The sequence below is a fragment of the Heterocephalus glaber genome, unplaced genomic scaffold, assembly GCF_053883595.1.
Source record: "Heterocephalus glaber isolate CG9 unplaced genomic scaffold, H.glaber_assembly_v1.0 deba00001594, whole genome shotgun sequence".
Lineage (NCBI taxonomy): Eukaryota > Metazoa > Chordata > Mammalia > Rodentia > Bathyergidae > Heterocephalus > Heterocephalus glaber.
Genome location: NW_028258369.1, coordinates 1,993,831 through 2,005,757, shown reverse-complemented (window position 1 = coordinate 2,005,757; position 11,927 = coordinate 1,993,831). Strand labels below are relative to the sequence as shown.

General features: G+C 38.3%; 1 pseudogene; it reads left to right on the top strand.

The window, feature by feature from the left end:
- Positions 1 to 278: 278 nt before the first annotated feature.
- Positions 279 to 6,580, top strand: LOC101703776 (ELL-associated factor 1-like; annotated as a pseudogene).
- Positions 6,581 to 11,927: the final 5,347 nt, after the last annotated feature.

Genomic DNA, 11,927 nt, shown 5'->3' with positions numbered 1-11,927 from the left:
ATTTCTGTACATGCTTCTCATCTTGAGAATCACTGATTTAGAGAACTGAATTTTTGGTCTGTGTAATAGTCTTCTTATGTTCAGGTGGCCTGTGAAGTCAGAACATTTGCTCTCCAAACATGAAAATATTACCTAAATTATAGATATTTAAAATGAGACTCAGGAGAGTTGTTTCCAGCCCTGGTGGGCCCTGCCCAGGCTCTAGGTGTGCTTCCCACCTCCATGCTGGAGCAGGAAGCTAGGGCTGCGCCAGGAGTGGGAGAGAGCTAATCAGGGCCATGAATGAGATGGGGGACCTATTGCTGAACCATGAGGAACATTTCCTGCACCTTAGAGAAAGCTTAGAGAAATGGCCACAGGCCTTCTTTCACACCATTCGCTGTGATTTTTTATAAATATTATTTTATTGGTACATTTTAGGTGTACAATATAATGACATTCATCATTGGAAATTTGCACCTTTACATACTCTCTTTCAGTTCTTATTTTTCCCCCTTCCCCTGCCTCCCTTCAAACCCTCCATCGCTCCCTACTTACAAAGACTTTGTTTCTATTTTTTCATTTTCTCATATTAATCACATTCCCTTCTTTCCCCTACCCCTCCCACTTCCCCTTCCCCTTTGCCCCTTTTCTTCCTATTTCACATTATCTATTATACCTTTTACCCTTATTTACACCTTGTTTCTCACACTAGAGAAACTATTCATTATTTACATGTGTGTCCTATTTATTTCACTTAAGAGTAATGCCTCAATGTGCATCCATTTAGCTATAAATGTCTCTAATTTCGCATTTTTTATGGCTGAGTAGTACTCCATTTTATTAAAAAACCACATTTTCTTTATCCAGTCTTCAGTTGACGGGCAATTGGGCTGCTTCCAAGTTTTAGCTATTTCAAATCCTGCTATAATGAACATGGGTGCCCATATATCACTGTGGTATGATTCTTTTAATTCTTTTGGGAAGATCCCCAGTAGGGGAATAGCTGGGTCAAATGGGACCTCTAGTCCTAGTTCTTTGAGGTATCTCCATACTGATTTCCACAGTGGTTGCACCAGTCTGCACTCCCACCAACAATGGAGAAGGGTTCCTTTCGCTCCATACCCCCGCCAGCATTTGATATCTGTTGATTTCTTGATAGCAGCCATTCTTTGTGGGGTGAGGTGGAATCTCAGTGTTGTTTTCATCTGCATCTCTCAAATGACCAGTGATTTTGAACATTTTTTCATATATTTATTTGCTGTTTTTACTTCTTTTTCTGAGAAATGTCTGTTCATTTCAGATGCCCATTTTTGAACTGGGTCTTTGAATTTAGGGGTCTGATTTATTTAACTTTTTTATAGATTCTAGATAGTAGACCTTTGTCTGAGAAACAGCAGGTGAAAAATTTTTCCCACATTGTGAGGTGTCTCTTCAAACTGTTGGTGGTTTCTCTTGCTGTGAAGAAGCTTTTTAATAAGAAGAGATCCCACTTGTGGATTGTTTGAGCTAGTTCATGGGCAACTGAGGTTTTGTTCATAAAATCTTTTCCTACACCAATGTCTTCAAGAGTTCTGCCTAACCTCTGTTCCAGCCAATTCAGCATTTCCATTTTAATATTTAGATCTGTAATCCATTTTGATTTGAGTTTAGTGTGTGGTGAGAGATATAGGCCTAGTTTTAGTCTTTGGGAAGTTGAAACCCAATTTTTCTAGCAGCATTTATTAAAGAGATTATCTTTCCTCCAGTGAGGGTGTTTGGCTCATTTATCAAAGATGAGATGGCTGAGTGTGTCTGGAGTTGTTTCTGCATCTTCTAATCTGTTTGACTGGTCCTCAGGTCTGTTTCTTTGCCAGTACCATGCTGTTTTTGTCACAGTAGCTTTGTAGTGTAGTTTCAAGTTGAGGATTGTGATACCCACTGTCATGTCTCTGTTACCTAGAATTGCTTTTGCTATTCTGGGCCTCTTCTTGTTCCAAATGAATTTTTGAATTGTTTTCTCAAGGTCCATGAAATATGCTGCTCAGATTTCAAATGGGATTGCACTGAATCTATATAGCAGTTTTGAAAGTATGGCCATTTTCACTATGTTGATCCTTCCTACTCAGGAGCAGCGGATGTCTTTCCATTTTCTGATATCATCTTCAATCTCTCTTTTCAGAGTGCTATAGTTTTCAGAGAAGAGGTCTTTGATTTCTTTTGTTAGATTGATTCCTAGGTATTTCAGTTTTTTGGATGCTATTGTGAAAGGAATTGTTTGCCCTATTTCTCTCTCTGTGAGTCTGTTGTTCATGTCGAGGAAAGCTATTGATTTTTGTGTATTGACCTTGTATCCAGCTACTTTACTGAACTTGGTTATTAAGTCTAGAAGACTTTTGGAGGAGTTCTTGGGGTCTTCTATATAGAGTATCATATCATCTGCAAATAATGACAATTTGACTTCTTCATTTCCTATCTTTATTCCTTTTATTTCTTTCTCTTGTCTAATTGCCGTGGCTGTTTCCAAAACTATATTTAACAGGAGTGGTGATAGTGGATAATCTTGTCTTGTTTCTGATTTTAGTGTGAAGGATTTCAGGTTTTGACCATTGAGTATGATATTGACTGTTAGTTTTTCATAGATAGCTTTTATCAGATTGAGGTAGAGACCATCCATCTCAATTTTTTGTAGAGGTTTTTTTTTATCATATATGCATGTTGGAGTTTGTCAAATGTTTTTTCTGCATCTATTGAGATGATCATATGGTTTTTGTCCTTGGCTCTATTGATATAATATATTACATTGATTGATTTGTGTATGTTGAACCATCCCTGCATCCCTGGGATGAATCCAGTTTGGTCAGGGTATATGATCTTCTTGATGATCTTCTGCATTCTATTTACCAGTATCTTATTAAGGATTTTTACATCTATGTTCATTAGTGAGATTGACCTGTAGTTCTCTTTTCCGGTTCGGTCTTTCTCTGCTTTGGGGATCAAAGTGATGCTTGCTTACAGGAATGAATTTGGGAGTATTGCTTCCCTTTCAATTTAATTGGAGAGTTTAAGCAGTAGTGGCAGTAGTTCCTCTCTAAATGTCTTGTAGAAATCAGTAGGGAACTCATCAGAACCTGAGCTTTTCTTAGTTGGTAACTTTTAAATTATGTTTTCAATTTTATTGATTGACATTGGGTTGTTTAGAATTTTCAGGTCTTCTTTATTCAACTTTGGTAATTCATATGTATCTAGAAATCTGTCCATTTCTTCTGTGTTTTCTGTCTTATTGGTGTACAGATTCTTGAAGCAGGTATAGATGATCCTCTGAATTTCTGCTGGGCCCATTGTGATTTCATCCTTTTCATTCCTAATTGCATGGATTTGGGCCTTTTCTTTCCTTTTTCTGATAAGGTTGGCTAAGGGTTTTCAATTTTGTTTATTGTTTCAAAGAACCAACTCTTGGCTTCATTAATTTTTTGTATCATTCTCTTCATCTCCATTGCATTGATTTCTCCTCTGATCTTTATAATTTCCTCCCTTGTATGAGCTTTGGGTTTGTCCTGCTCTTCTTTTTCTAGAAGCTTCAGGTTCAGCATCAGGTTATTTAATTGTGCTTGCTCTGTTTTCCTAATATGAATATTAACTGCTATGGATTTCCTTTCTAAGACTGCTTTCATTGTGTCCCATAGATTCTGATATTGTGTATTGTCGTTGTCATTTAATTGAAGGAACTGTCTGATTTCTTCTTCAATTTCCTCTGTGACCCTTTGGGTATTCAGAAGAGTGTTGTTCAATTTCCATGTATTTATGAAATTTTTGCTGTTTCTTTTGCTATTGATCTCAAATTTCATCGCACTATGGTCTGATACTATCCAGAGGATAACTTCAATTCCTTTGCAATTACTTAAACATGTTCTATGAGTGAGCATGTGGTCTATTTTGGAGAATGACCAATGTGCAGCTGAAAAGAATGTGTATTCTGATTTTGTGGGGTGGAACACTCTGTAAGCATCTGTTAAGTTCATTTGTTCAAGAGTTCTATTGAGCTCTAGTATTTCATTACTTATTTTTTGTCTAGTTGATCTTTCTATTTGTGACAGTGGGGTATTGAGGTCCGCCACTACTATTGTACTAGTGAATATATGACTTTTCATGTCTGTTAGTATTTGCTTTATGTAGTTGGGCACACTAACATTTGATGCATATGTATTTCAGATTTTCATCTCTTTCTGTTGGACTATTCCGTTTAGAAGGATGTAATGCCCTTCTTTGTGTCTCTTAATCAGTGTTGGTTTGAAATCCACCTGATCTACAAAGAGGATAGCTACTCCTGCTTTTTTTCATGTTCCTGTCACATGGAATATTGTTTTCCACCCTTTAACTTTCAGTCTGTGAGTTTCTTTTTGACTTAAATGTGTTTTTGTATGCAACATATTGTTGGACCTTGGATCTTGACCCATTCTGCCAGTCTATTTCTTTTGACTGGTGAGTTGAGACCATTAACATTGATGGTTATAACTGATATGTATTGACTTATCATTGTCATGACTTTTTCTTTTTGTTGGATTCTCCCCTTTACATTTAATTTCTTGTCATGCCCGATGGATTCATTCTTCTGTGCTTCCTGGTGTTGTGATCCACATTGCCTTTTCCTAGGATATTATCTAAAAATTTTAGAGTGCTGGTTTAGAATTCATGGAGTTCCTAAGGTGCTCTTTGTCATGAAAGTATCTTATTTCTCCATCAATTTTGAAAGTTAGTTTTGCAGGGTACATCAATCTGGGTTGGAGACTGTTTTCCTTTAGGGCTTGGAATACATCACTCCAAGCTCTTCCCCCCTTGAGGGTTTGCATTGAGAAGTCTACTGTGATTCTCATGGGGTTTCCTTTTAATGTGATTTGTTTCTTTTCTCTAATGGCTTGTAGAACTTTGTTCTTCTGTTGGGTTTCTGGAATCTTAACAATTATATGCCTATGTGTAGATATTTTTGATCACTGTTAGTTGGAGTCCTATATGCCTCACTTACCTGTATGTCAAGTTCTTTTCTCCTTGCTTGGAAAGTTTTCTGCCATCACTCTGTGAACAGTTTTTTTTGTGTCATCTTCACTCTCTCCTGTTTCTTCATTGACTCCGATCAGTCTTATGTTATTCTTCTTTGCATCATCTTAGCAGCTGGTGTATTGTTTTCTTGTGGTCCCTTACAATTTTAAAGAAATTTTTCTTTTTCTGGTCACCAATAGCAGCCTTATCTTCTGTATCTGAAATTCTGTCCTCACATTGGCTCATTCTGCTGTGTAGACTTTCAATGGAGTTTTCAATCTCCTGGAAATCTGTTTGCATCTGTTTTATGGATTCCATTTCTTTCCTATGTTGGGATTCCATCATGTTCCTCAGCTCCTATCTAGATTTATTAATCATGTTTTCCACTATGGGCACAATCTCTGCTGTTATCTGAGAAATTATTTCTGATTTCATTTTTTCCAGATCCTCTTTTGTTGCCAGTTCAGGGAGTACCGGTTGTTGAGTATCAGAGTGTTCCATCTCATTTCCCTTCGGGGTTGCTGTAGGTGATAACAAAGTCTGATTTTGGAACTTGTTTATGAGTCTTCACATTTCGTCGCAGGGTGGTAGGGTGTGTGTGTGCTGTTGGTACCCATGCGGCTGACTTCCTCTGTTCTGGGGGCGGTGGTTCAGCTTCCCGGAAGCCCCTTCCTCTTTTCTGGGAATGGTGGTATGGCATCCTGGAAGCCCCTACCTCTGCACTGGGAGTGGTGGTATGGTGGTCTGGAAACCCCTTCCTCTGCGCTGGGATCAGTGGTACGATGGCCCAGAAGCCCCTTCCTCCGTGCTGGGAGTGGTGTTAAGGAGGCCCAGAAGCCCGTTCCTCTTTTCTGGGAGTGGTGGTAAGGCAGCCTGGAAGCCCCTTCCTCTGCCCATTTGTTGTGATTTTAAGACAGCATGTATTGACACTTCCTGTGAAGGAGAGCTTCAGGTTGGCAAGGGAATTGAAGTCGCAATTATGCTGCCACATATTCCTGGATCCATGCCACCAGTGACTGTGTTCAAGAGGAACAAATGGCCTTATCAGAAAGACTGTATGCTTATTATTAATTGTGACACTGGTGAATATGTACTGGAGAAAGTCAGTAGCAGCATTTAGGTCAAGAAAACAAGAGCTGAGGGGAGCAGTAAAATCCCGGCCCAAATGGAACAGCAACCCACTCAGCTCCCACAGCCATCACAGCCACCTCCACCTCTACCACCCATGCCATTCAGAGCTCCAATGAAGCCTCCAGTTGGACCCAAAACTTATCCCTTGAAGGACAACCCCTCACCTGAACCTCAGCTGGATGACCTCAAAAGAGAGCTGAGGGCTGAAGTTGACATTGAGCAGACAGACAGCAGCAGTGGGAGCAGCTCCTCAGACTCCTCAGGAAGTGATGATGACAGCTCCAATGCCAGCAGCCCTATAGCAGCAGGCCTGCTGTTGCCAATGGAACCAGCCCGCCTTGAGGAAACAACCAGCTCATGAACACTCTCAGAAATGACCTGCAGTTGAGTGAGTCTAGCAGTGACAGTGATGATTAGCATCCGATCTTTTGAAATCTACTTCCTGGTGCATAAACATGATGCTACAAGGCCAGGCTACTTTAGCATGGAGCCCATTGCCACAAGGACAATGTTGCAGATCAGTGCCTGTAGGGAATTTGAGGCTTTGGAACTCTCTGACATTCAAGTCTTTAACTTACTGATGAAGGGTGATTTTCTTATGTAATTTTTGAATAATCTCCTATTACAATATTTAAGTAGATCTATAGAAGAACTAACAGAATTATATTTCTATTTGTTTAACATTTTTAATGAAAAACAGACAAATGTGCCCTGGGCTAGGTTACTCAAAGGCCCTGTCTTCACCAGGTCAGCTGTTTGGTTTTAAATCTCAGCAGCCATCAGTTTGGCCAAATGGCCTGGACCAGTGAGATTAAACAATCTTTGAGGGATAAAGAAGAAGAAGGAGATCTTAAACTGCCTCATAGAAATATCTTACAACCACTTTAGATTGTTGACATAAAGTGGTAAGGAAATTTGTCTGACCCAGCCTGACAAACCTGGGTAGAAATGGACTTCAGTGGAGTCCTTGAGTGTCAGCTGGGTTGGACACCCCAGATACTCTAGCTCAACCCTCTTGTTTACAGGAAAGGGAAGCACATGGCTGGTTTATGACCAGTCTTCTCTTCCCAGTCCATGTTCCCTCCCTTGAATTTCACTTATTGGAATCAGAGATTTTTATACACGGAACTTATATTGTACATTAGCATTTTACTGGATTCAAAAGGACAAAAGCACTAGGTACTTCCAGCTAGAATTCAGATTGCAACAGTGCCTAAATGTTTTAGGTGGAGTGAGTGAGCAGATTAAGCCAGCAGCCACTATGTTGATGCACGTGACTCAGTTAAATTGAACCTTCATTTAGTGCGTTTCAGCAGAATGGGAATAGGGTAGGAGTAGAAGAGAGGAGTGGAAAAAAAAAAAACCCTCTCTGAACAAATGAGCTAGCGTACATTTCCAAAAACCAAAATTTAGATAGGAGTTCCCAATATGGAATGAGCACATTCTTTGATAAGATCTTTCTGCTTATGATTTTGTAGCACATTCTTTGATAAGATCTTTCTGCTTATGATTTTGTACCACTGTGCCTGACTCATAGACTAGTTTGTATTTTTATATAAAACTAGAGGGAAATCACAAGATCGCCTTCTTCAGTATGCAGTTTCCACATTAATCTGATATTGTTGGAAACTAATCACTAGTAAATGTCCCATACAAGTGAATGTGTGGTGAATTGTCCCATGATTAGTATGGATCAGCCTTTTTCTGTAGTTTGAATGAATGTGTCCTAAGAAGTTCCCATCTACTTTGGTTTTGTGGGCCTCAAGACATTAATAATGATTTTCATTTCTCTGATTCCTCCACTGAGATGGCCTCTCCCTAGCTAGTGGAGAAAAATAGTCTGCACCTACAAAGGAAATGGATGGTCCATGAAGAGGGCGGCTTTGGTGAGAGTTGGGTCATCCACACAGTGACTCCAGTGAGCTGAAATGGGAAGAGGAGCCTTTGCCCTGCAGCACACCTGCAGCACTCTGCTCCAGTGGAGGTGGTAGGCATGTGCTAGTACTCATGGTGGGATCTTTGCGCATCATGAGGGCTCAGTGGATTTGGTGGCATGCAGGAACTTATTTATAATTAACTGATTGATAATTGCTTTATAATTCTGTGGTAATGATAGCTTGGGGAAGGTAAAGGTCATGATTGGAGACTTGAATTGTTCCTGGAAGTGGGAAGTATTTCACTGCTCTTAACTTGCTCAAATCGAAGCAGGGTCCAGGAACTTGAACAAAAACACCTATTTACCCACAATCCCCAAGCTTTGATTTAAGTAGATGGAACTATAGTTTTTGGCCTGTTAAAATATTTGTTTTTATAGGAAATATTTGTATGTGGCACTAGGCCCGGTGAATCAAGCTTTCTGAGCTTCAGGCCCTCTCCCCTGTCATGTGTCCTACCCATGTTACCCTCTATCACAGCTCTGGTTTTTGTTTTCTGCACAAAGCCTTCCATGGTTCTGTCTCCCAGCAGACTAAGGAATGTTTCCTTTTTGGAAATCAAGAATGAAGCTTGCTTGAACTCTAGTTGGTATGACCTCCTCAATAGCAGGGACTGTCATCACAAGACTAGACATTCATGTGCTGATAGTCTGTGGAGGAGGAGGCAGAGAAAACTAACCAGTGAAGTATAGGGGTGAGATATAGAGAAAACACCCCAGGCATTTGGACAAAGCTGAATATATCCATGCTGAAGTTTCTAACTAAACTGTTGAATTGCCTTTACTTTATACAGTGTCTGCTGCACTGTGTGTGAGTCATTTAGGTGAGGTGAAAAGACTAAATTTGAGGTGTCTGAGGAGCTATGGCAAGCCTTAGTGAAACATGCATTGGGGAAACATCATATAAATACAATAGAGATGTATAATAATGCCACTCATTATTCTTGTAGCAGAATCGTTTTTTTTCCCTATGTATAGTGTGCTTCAGTGGTAGGAAAACTTTGAAATCCGTATTTCTCTATTTCAGAGACGAGTGTGTGTGTGTGTGTGTGTGTGTGTGTATGTGTGTGATGTGTTTATTACATTATTTTGAAAGATAATTATTTGTCTGTTATGTGTATATGTATACTACGTACAGCCAAACTAGATATTCCAATTTGGAAAGGAGTGTAGGATTTCTGAAACTCAGGCCTTAACCAGTAGATTGGAAGACAAGACCAATTCAAGAGTTATGAAATGCATATTTTACTTGCTTCTGTTATTTTCTTTGTTATTTGGGTTCTTTGTCTCTTAATGATTTTTAAAATCTTGTTCATTTTGCATAATTATGAAGTAGACATGCATGTTTACATTTATGTAGAATATTTGTGGTATACTTTTTTGTTGTTTATTCTCTTAAAAGATCACTATATTTAAATAAAAATGAAGGTCAGCATACAAAAATGAGGCTCACATTTAGTAATATTTCCCTGTATTTAATCATGCTTGTAAAATGCTTGAATTCAGTTTATGAAATAAGAATCGTGATTTCAAGAACTGGAAAGGATCTGAAATTTTACTCTCCTTTTAGCTAGCAAATGAGCCTGCTAAAGCTAAGCCTGCTTCTAGACAGGGGTCTACTGTATCAGATACTTTGAAATGAGAAGCTTATCCTAGATTATCCTAGTTTGCTTGATCTAATTACATTACTCCTTTAAAGTAGGGAACCTTTCCTGGCTGAAGTGAGAGAAAGATATCTGAGGTCCAAATCAGGGCTAGACAAGTGTTACCTTACTAGATTGAAAGATAGAAGAGTGGGCCATAAGCCAAGGAATGAAGGCAGCCTTGAGAGCTGAAAAGAGGCAAGAAAATTAATTTTTTGTAGAGTTAAGACAGCTCCACTAGCATTTTAATTTTTGCCCAGTGAGACCTACATTAGTATTCTGACTTCAAGAACTGTAATATATTTTTTGTTGTTTTAAACCACTAAATATGTGATGATTTTTAAAAACAGCAATAGAAAACTAATGCAAGACTTTCATCATTTTTGGGTCAATTTCCCATGCTTCAGTTCTCTGTAGACCAATGCAAGGAAGACCAGATGTCTCCTATCCATGCAATGGGTTAATTTACAGGAGAAGAACCTTGAATTCAGGGATTCTTTTTTTTCCTCATGAGAAATAAGCATGCCTATCCTTCAGTCCAGAGAAACTCTTTGCTTCCCAAGGTTATTTGTTACACAAACATCCTTGAAAAGATTGCCTGAAACAGAAAACAATTGGTGTCTCACTTGCAAGATGTGCAGATATGCCAGAGATCCATGGAGAATTCTCTCCAAATACAGTGCCATCCAAATACCTTACTTGAGAAAACACTCAAGTAGAAATCTACAACATCATGGATTATTCAAAACTCAAAATAAATGATTGATTTGTAGCATAACAATAAATGATGAAATTAAGAGCAGTTGATACAGCATAAAAGAAATGTCTGTTAATAAAATTTAAAAGAATAAAATCCATTCTTAGAAGATGAAAATTAATATGAGTATATTCTGCATTTTTACATTTTTAATGATAAACACACACACAAACTGGTACTTTCATTATTGAAATTGCTACAGGTAAGAGAATTTTGTTATTTCTAGTTTGGAAATTTTTGGACTGTAAAAATACTTTCTCATTCTAAACAGTTGTTTTTATTATGGAATTTTTTTAATAACATGAGGTTTCTTAGTAATTTCACTACCATATTATAGCAAGGGCAGGATTTGCTTTTTCAGAAAGATTTATTTTTCTGTAAAACTTAGAAAATAGATTTTTATTGGAATCTGAATTAAATTGGTAAAAGTTGCAAAGGGATGAATATGAGTTGCATTTTCCAATAAAAGCAGCTGAAAATACCATAGTGGATGGTAAACCTTGTCCTTCTCAAGTTGATAGCCTAAATTAAGCCCTAATTACTCATTCAGAAACTACATCCTCCAGCTATTATTAAATGAAATAGTATCTGTAAATGAAGATGTATTTTCAACAGCAATGGAAAATATAGTGGGTCATGCAATTTGCCTCATAAATATTATAGTCACCATGGTTACCAATATAATCCCTAAAGAAGAAGATGATTTATTCTCAGTGTAGCCAATGCCGTGAAATCTCTTTATTGTCAACACTTTATTGTCATCTTCTATGAAAATATATTTCCTTATCCAGGTCTCCTCTTGTGGATAGCCAGGGAGATTTTTTTATGTCCTCTCAAAATTCAGGAGAAAACATTTATGTTTGTCATTCAGTCTCCCTGAAGGCTCAAACCACAGTAGAAAACTTAATCTGCTTCTGAGATTCTAGTTCAGATATCTCCCCTGGACCCCTGCTGTGCTGGTTCTTGAATTATTGTTTCTCAAGTTCAAATTCAACCCTACACTCTCTGTTTTGTAAGGTTTGGGCTGAGACCCTGCAAACCCCATTTCTGCTAGAAGCTGCTGTGTGTTAGCTTTCTACTAATACAAAGTGCTATGAGGAGGTAACAGAGGTCAAGATGGAAGGGATAAAGAAGGGTACAGGCAGAATTAAGGACTGTTCTGTGAGAACCGAGACTTGAGCTTCTAAATTTAATATTACAACACTCCTTTTTGATAGGGACTATATACGTTTTATGTAGTTATTTTCTCTCTGATACCTCATTGCTCCATTTTGGTCATTTCTGTTTGTTAAATAACTGAAAATTAATGATTCTGTATTTTAAACTTTTTCTTTGAAAATAATTGGTTTAATCACTGGTCATTCAAGAGATGTAGATAAAAACAACACAGAGATTCCACCTCACCCCAGAAAGAATGGCTGCTATCAAGAAAACAACAAATAACAAATGCTGGCGGGGGTGTTGGGAG